Source organism: Staurois parvus, unplaced genomic scaffold (genome assembly GCF_062004578.1).
Source record: "Staurois parvus isolate SC_StPar_1 unplaced genomic scaffold, SC_StPar_1.0 ptg000575l, whole genome shotgun sequence".
Lineage (NCBI taxonomy): Eukaryota > Metazoa > Chordata > Amphibia > Anura > Ranidae > Staurois > Staurois parvus.
In genome coordinates, this window is record NW_028318371.1 from 337,134 (window position 1) to 345,000 (window position 7,867).

The 7,867-nt window shown below is 50.1% G+C and overlaps 1 protein-coding gene across 1 annotated transcript in view; it reads left to right on the forward strand.

Moving 5' to 3' along the window:
- The window catches only part of SACK1H (scaffolding CK1 anchoring protein H), a 137,678-nt gene that overhangs the window by 118,457 nt on the left and 11,354 nt on the right, over positions 1 to 7,867 (forward strand). The window lies entirely within an intron of this gene.

Genomic DNA, 7,867 nt, shown 5'->3' on the forward strand with positions numbered 1-7,867 from the left:
CATTGGGGTAGATTTAGTGAAGGGCACATTGGGGTAGATTTAGTGAGAGGCACATTGGGGTAGATTTAGTGAAGGGCACATTGGGGTAGATTTAGTGAAGGGCACATTGGGGTAGATTTGCTAAAAGCAAATAGACTGAGCACTTTGCACAGGGCAGTTGCTCCAGAGTTTAGTAAATGAGGGGAATCTCTGCTGACTTCAATCAACCAATCATGTGCAGGCAAAAATGCTGTTTTTTTTTTTTTTTATATTTCTTGCATTTTTTAAAAAATAGTTCTTGCATGTGATTGGCTTCTCTTTGCAAAGTGACGCTTCACCTCATTTACTAAGCTCTGGAGCAACTGCACTTGCAAAGTGCACAGTCTGTTTGCCTTTCATAAATCAACCCCATTGCATGTCTTCCCTTGGATACCATAAGGTGACCCCCCCTTTTCCCCGATAACCCCCCACCTCCAGGGACTCAACTGCTGAACCAATAAAAGCAGCGGGTTCTTTTGCTGCGGCTATTTCCAGCCAAGTCTATAAACAGCACGGACTTCCATTCATTCCTCGGACCGCCTTCCCTGGAAGACAATCAGACAACATATATCCCCAGGATGAGTGACCTGCACTGCTGAGCCTGTCTAGGGGGGAAAGATGCTTCTGTCTATCATAGGAACAGAGAAGAGTGGTGGCAGGAGAAGACCGAATGGTCCTTCAGGTTTTTACACCGTTAGCCTTTTTTATTTTTATTTATTTCAAGTACTTATATAGCGCCGTCAATGTATGCAGCGCTTTACATATATATTGTACATTCACATCAGTCCCTAAACCTCAAGGGGCGTCCAATCTAAGGTCCCTAAACCTCAAGGGGTGTACAATCTAAGGTCCCTAACCCTCAAGGGGGTACAATCTAAGGTCCCCGACCCTCAAGGGGCAAACAATCTAAGGTCCCTAAACCTCAAGGGGCGTACAATCTAAGGTCCCCGACCCTCAAGGGGCAAACAATCTAAGGTCCCTAACCCTCAAGGGGCGTACAATCTACGGTCCCTAACCCTCAAGGGGCGTACAATCTAAGGTCCCCGACCCTCAAGGGGCAAACAATCTAAGGTCCCTAACCCTGAAGGGGCGTACAGTCTAAGGTCCCTGACCCTCAAGGAGCGTACAATCTAAGGTCCCCAACCCTCAAGAAGCGTACAATCTAAGGTCCCTAACCCTCAAGGGGCGTACAATCTAAGGTCCCTAACCCTGAAGGGGCTTACAATCTAAGGTCCCCAACCCTCAAGGGGCGTACAATCTACGGTCCCTAACCCTCAAGGGGCGTACAATCTAAGGTCCCCGACCCTCAAGGGGCGTACAATCTAAGGTCTCTGACCCTCAAGGGGCGTACAATCTAAGGTCCCCGACCCTCAAGGGGCGTACAATCTAAGGTCCCCGACCCTCAAGGGGCGTACAATCTAAGGTCCCCGACCCTCAAGGAGCATACAATCTAAGGTCCCCGACCCTCAAGAAGCGTACAATCTAAGGTCCCTAACCCTCAAGGGGCGTACAATCTAAGGTCCCTAACCCTGAAGGGGCTTACAATCTAAGGTCCCCGACCCTCAAGGGGCGTACAATCTAAGGTCCCCGACCCTCAAGGGGCGTACAATCTACAGTCCCCGACCCTCAAGGGGCGTACAATCTACGGTCCCCGACCCTCAAGGGGCGTACAATCTACGGTCCCCGACCCTCAAGGGGCGTACAATCTAAGGTCCCCGACCCTCAAGGGGCGTACAATCTAAGGTCCCCGACCCTCAAGGGGCGTACAATCTAAGGTCCCCGACCCTCAAGGAGCGTCCAATCTAAGGTCCCCGACCCTCAAGGGACGTCCAATCTAAGGTCCCCGACCCTCAAGGGGCATCCAATCTAAGGTCCCCAACCCTCAAGGGGCGTCCAATCTAAGGTCCCCAACCCTCAAGGGGCGTCCAATCTAAGGTCCCTAACCCTCAAGGGGCGTACAATCTAAGGTCCCTAACTCACATTCTTACATACACATATTAGGGACAATTTAGACAGGAGCCAATTCACCTACCAGCATGTCTTTGCAGTGTCAGAGGAAACCCACACAGGCACAGGGAGAACATGCAAACTCCAGGCAGGTGGTGCCATGGGTGGGATTTGAACCAACGACTCGGAGTACCCTGTGGAATCTCACGCAGGCACAGGGAGAACATGCAAACTCCAGGCACGTGGTGCTGTGGGTGGGATTTGAACCAACGACCCGGAGTACCCGGTGGAAACTCACACAGGCACAGGGAGAACATGCAAACTCCAGGCATGTGGTGCCGTGGTTGGGATTTGAACCAACAGTCGTAGTGATGCCAGGCGGAGGTGCTAACCACTGAGCCACTGTGCTGCCCCAGCTGTTTGTATGAGTATAGATCTATATTTAAATCGACTTACTATTGACTGATTCCCTACCTCTGCTGGAAGTCTGTTCCAAACATCAACTACTCCTTCTGTTAAATACTTTCTAAGGTTAAAGCGGAGCTCCAGTCAAAATCTAAAACAATAAGTCAGCAGCTACAAAAACTGCCATTCACCTGTTCCTCGATCCCGCGGTGTCCTCCCTGCAGCCGATTTTCACCGGCCGTCCTCTCTCCCCAGCACCAGCATCTTCAGAAAGCTTCAGAACTGGCTGCCCACTGCACATGTGCGAGTGAATGGCCCCGTGGTCTTCTGGGACCTGTCACGGGTCCAAGAAGACTACGGGGAGCGAGGACAACTTCCACTTCCCATTGCCTACTTGATCGCAAAGGAATGTGGGAGCGGCTACCTGTCAAAATTGGGTCCCCGCCAGGGGCGGACTGACAACTCATGGGGCCCCCGGGCAATAGGGGATCATGGGGCCCCTGTGTCCTTGCCAAAACTCAAAAAAGCCTATGAAAAAGGGGCATCTCGTGGGGCCCCCTACTGAACCCGGGCCCTCGGGCAGTGCCCGAGTTTCCGAATGGTCAGTCCGCCCCTGATCCCCACAATTCTTAAAGGGGAGTGGAGGGACAAGGCCTTAAAGTGGGACTTCCTCTTTTGGGTGGAGCTCCACTTTCATGTTGAGCTTTCCTCCTCTAGTCTGAGCTCATGTCTTCGTGTTCTTGGTCTTGGCTTCATATTGGAAATCCTGCCCCTGCAAAAATCGGGGCTGTGTCAGGTGTACAGTGCTGAGCAGCTGCATGCCATTGTTTAGGTGGATGGTTGGGGACAAGAAAACCATGGCTCAGCTGCCTGCTTTTACCACCCCTGGCCACTTGTGTGAATGAGCCACGTGGGAGTTCCTAAGAAGCAGATACACCCTACACTTAGATGGAGATTATTTTGGGAGGGGGATGGTGATGGAAGCAACATCGTACTGCTTGGGAGGAGGTGCCCCCGGTACTCCATCAGTACAGTAGGGGCCCATTCACACCTATGTGGCCCAGTGTGGTAACATGTGCGCACGCATGTTACATGCGTTAATTAATTGCAACGCCTTTCATTGTAAATGGCACCCCAATGCACTAAGGCAGCCGGCCGCCAATGCACACGCATTGCAGTACACCTCAAGGCATGATAAAGCGGTGCTGTGCGTTGTGGTGCCCCTCAATGCCAAAAAAGGACATTTTGCCGCACTGCCAGCCAGTTCATGTGAATGGGCCGTAGTGAAATACATGATCACGTATGGGGAAAAAAATGCACATGAACACGATGCACCAGGACATCAAGGTCTGCATGGGGCCCTAAAGCTGGCCATAAAATCCTTCTAGGTAATTCTCCCCCACTGGAGTTTTTTCATGAGGTTTTGAAGATGAATAAAGTGGATTTGTGCTTTGGTGCGACCACACAGACTCTCCTTTCATCATTTTAAATGTGATTGGTGGATGGTTTGTGTGTTTTTCTCTTTTTTCTATCGGCTACAGCCAAGTTAAATGGCATTGAAATGGAAAATTTCTGCTTCTAAAAATGGCCGCAGGCTGTTGTTGCTCGTGCTCCTGCCTTGCACCTGTCATCACCATCAGCCCCATCTCCTAATAACAGCATTAGTATGAATAATCCTGACTATTATCACACAGAAGGCCTATGTCCTCCGTTTACCTGTAAATATCCCCCACCCAGGTGTGTCGCCTGTATTTACCGTGTAATGACACCTGATGACATGTGATCACGCCTGCCGAGCTCATCTCCTGCACACCAGCTGTCATATACCGTCTTTGTGTCTGTATCCTGCGGAGGCACTCCGAGCGTGCAGAGACATCTGGGGGACATCCAGCCACCCACCCACCAACTCATCTATCCATCCTCCCAACAACCCTTCATCTGTCCATCCATTCACCCTCCCAAACATTCAGTCACTCACCCACCCAATCTCTTACCCACCTATCCATCCATTTACCCTACCAACCATCTATTAATCCACTACCAAATCACTTACACACCCATCCATCCACCCTCCCAACTGTCCATCCTTTCCATCCATTTACCCTCCCTCCCAACCATCCATCCAACCACTCAGTCACCAACCCATCCATCCATCCTCCCAACCATCCATCTCTTCATCTATCCATCTACCCTCCCAACCATTCATCTATCCAACTACTTACCGACCCATCCACCCACCCTCCCAACTGTCCATCCTTTCCATCCATTTACCCTCCCTCCCAACCATCCATCCAACTACTCATCCATCCAACCACTCACTCACCAACCCATCCATCCATCCTCCCAACCATCCATCTCTTCATCTATCCATCTACCCTCCCAACCATTCATCTATCCAACTACTTACCCACCCATTCATCCACCCTCCCAACTGTCCATCCTTCTTTCCATCCATTTACCCTCCCTCCCAACCATCCATCCAACTACTCATCCATCCATCCAACCACTCACTCACCAACCCATCCATCCATCCATCCATCCTCCCAACCATCCATCTCTTCATCTATCCATCTACCCTCCCAACCATTCATCTATCCAACTACTTACCCACCCATTCATCCACCCTCCCAACTGTCCATCCTTCTTTCCATCCATTTACCCTCCCTCCCAACCATCCATCCATCCACTCACTATCTATCTATCTATCTATCTATCTATCTATCTATCTATCTATTATCTATCTATCTATCTATCTATCTATCTATCTATCTATTATCTATCTATCTATCTATCTATCTATCTATCTATCTATCATCTATCTATCTATCTATCTATCTATCTATCTATTATCTATCTGTCTATCTATCTATCTATCTATCTATCTATCTATCTATCTATTATCTATCTGTCTATCTATCTATCTATCTATCTATCTATCTATCTATTATCTATCTATCTATCTATCTATCTATCTATCTATCTATCTATCTATCTATCTATCTATCTATCCAACCACTTACCCACCCTCCCTCCCTCCCTCCCCCCTCCCTCCCCTCCCTCCCTCCCCTCCCTCCCCTCCCTCCCTCCCCCCCTCCCTCCCCTCCCTCCCTCCCCTCCCTCCCTCCCTCCCCTCCCTCCCCTCCCTCCCCTCCCCCTCCCTCCCTCCCCTCCCTCCCCCCCCTCCCTCCCCTCCCTCCCTCCCCTCCCCTGCCTCCCCTCCCCTCCCTCCCTCCCCTCCCCTGCCTCCCCTCCCCTCCCTCCCTCCCCTCCCCTCCCTCCCTCCACTTACCCTCCCTCCCTCCACTTACCCTCCCTCCCCTCCCTCCACTTACCCTCCCTCCCCTCCCTCCCCTCCCTCCCTCCCCTCCCTCCCTCCCCTCCTCCCCTCCTCCCCTCCCTCCCTCCCCTCCTCCCCTCCTCCTCCCCTCCTCCCCTCATGTTTATTCTTCACATTTTGCCCATTTATATGTCTACTTATACTAGGAATATTGCTTCATTGAAGAGCAACTCCAAGGCAAAGAACTGGCAAAACAAACCAGGACGATGGCGCCACCTTCAGGGAGTCCCTGTGTCTGCAGCATCTGCCTGCAGAAAATTGTGCGTTCATTGGAAAGTGATGGCAAGCCCAAAATTCTGAGTTGCTGCAGAAACAGGAAAAGAAGGGAAATGTTCCAGTGGGGACTAATGACCCCTCTCTATGATGGGATTTTCCTCATGTTTGGGAGACGTTCTCTCACTTCCTGTTGTGTTAGGACAGGAAATAAAAGGAAATCCCCCCAATAAGACACAAAGGTTATAATCCTTCCCTACTTTATCCATTCTATGAAGAAAGAAAATCTTTGGCCTTGAGTATACTTTAAAGCTGAAGTTTAATCTGAATATGTTTTGCTTTCCCTGGTTCCTCCCTCCTCCATCAGCAGTATAATGACATTATTAAATAGAACCTTTCCGGTTTCATCACATACTATATTTTAGGCCCAGTGACATCATCGGTGGGTCTCCGTGCGTCTTTATTTTGCCATCGCCGAGTTCCTGTGCTTCACTATGATGGCATTAATGAGTCTCTGTGCTTATCTATGCAATGCAGACAGATCATGGCTGGTAGGGTGCTGTGTATATAGCTTCCTGAAAACCTCACCACACCCTGCCTCAGTAATTCTTTCAACATCCCATAGGGGCAGCACAGTGGCTAAGTGGTCAGCACTTCCACCTGGCAGTACTAGGGTCGTTGGTTTGAAACCCAAGCACCTGCCTGGAGTTTGCATGTTCTCCCTGTGCCTGCGTGGGTTTCCTCCGGGTACTCCGGTTTCCTCCCACACTCCAGAGACATGCTAGTAGGTGAATTGGCTCCTGTCTAAATTGGCCCTAGTATGTATGAATGTGAGTTAGGACCTTAGATGGTGCTCCCCTTGAGGGTTAGGGACTGATGTGAATGTACAATATATATGTAAAGTGCTGCGTAAATTGATGGCGCTATATAAGTACCTGAAATAATAATAATGGGTGGGTGGTTGGGTGGATGGATGAACAAGCAGCTGGATGATGAATGGGTGGGTAGTTGGCTGGTGGATTGATGAGTGGTTGGGTGGATGGATGGTTGGGTGAGTGGATGGATGGAGGGTTAGTAGGGAGGGTGGATGGATGGGTGAGTTGATGGATGGATGAATGGACAGATGGGTAAGAGGGGTGGTTGGATAGATGGATGGTTGGAGGGTAAATGGATAGATACAATATATATGTAAAGCGCTGCATAAATTGACGGCGCTATGCAAAGTACCTGAAATAATAATAATAGGTGGGTGGATGCATATACGGCTGGATGAATGGGTGGGTAGTTGGTTGGTGGATGAGTGGATGGATGAATGGATAGCTTTATAAAAGGGTGGTTGGGTGAGTGGGTGGATGGAGGGTTATTAGGGAGGGTGGATGGATGGTTGGGTTGATGAATGGACAGATGGGTAAGAGGGTGGGTTGGTGGGTGAATGGATGGATGGATAAGTGGTTGGATAGATGGATGGTTGGGTGAGTGGATGGATGGAGGGTTAGTAGGAAGGGTGGATGGATGGAGGGGTGGGTTGATGGATGGATGAATGGACAGATGGGTAAGAGGGTGGGTTGGTGGGTGAATGGGTGGATGGATAAGTGGTTGGATAGATAGATGGATGGTTGGGTGAGTGGATGGATGGAGGGTTAGTAGGGAGGGTGGATGGATGGATGAATGGACAGATGGGTAAGAGGGTGGGTTGGTGAGTGAATGGGTGGATGGATAAGTGGTTGGATAGATGGATGGTTGGGTGAGTGGATGGATGGATGGATGGATGGAGGGGTGGGTTGATGGATGGATGAATGGACAGATGGGTAAGAGGGTGGGTTGGTGGGTGAATGGGTGGATGGATAAGTGGTTGGATAGATAGATGGATGGTTGGGTGAGTGGATGGATGGAGGGTTAGTAGGGAGGGTTGATGGATGGATGAATGGACAAATGGGTAAGAGGGTG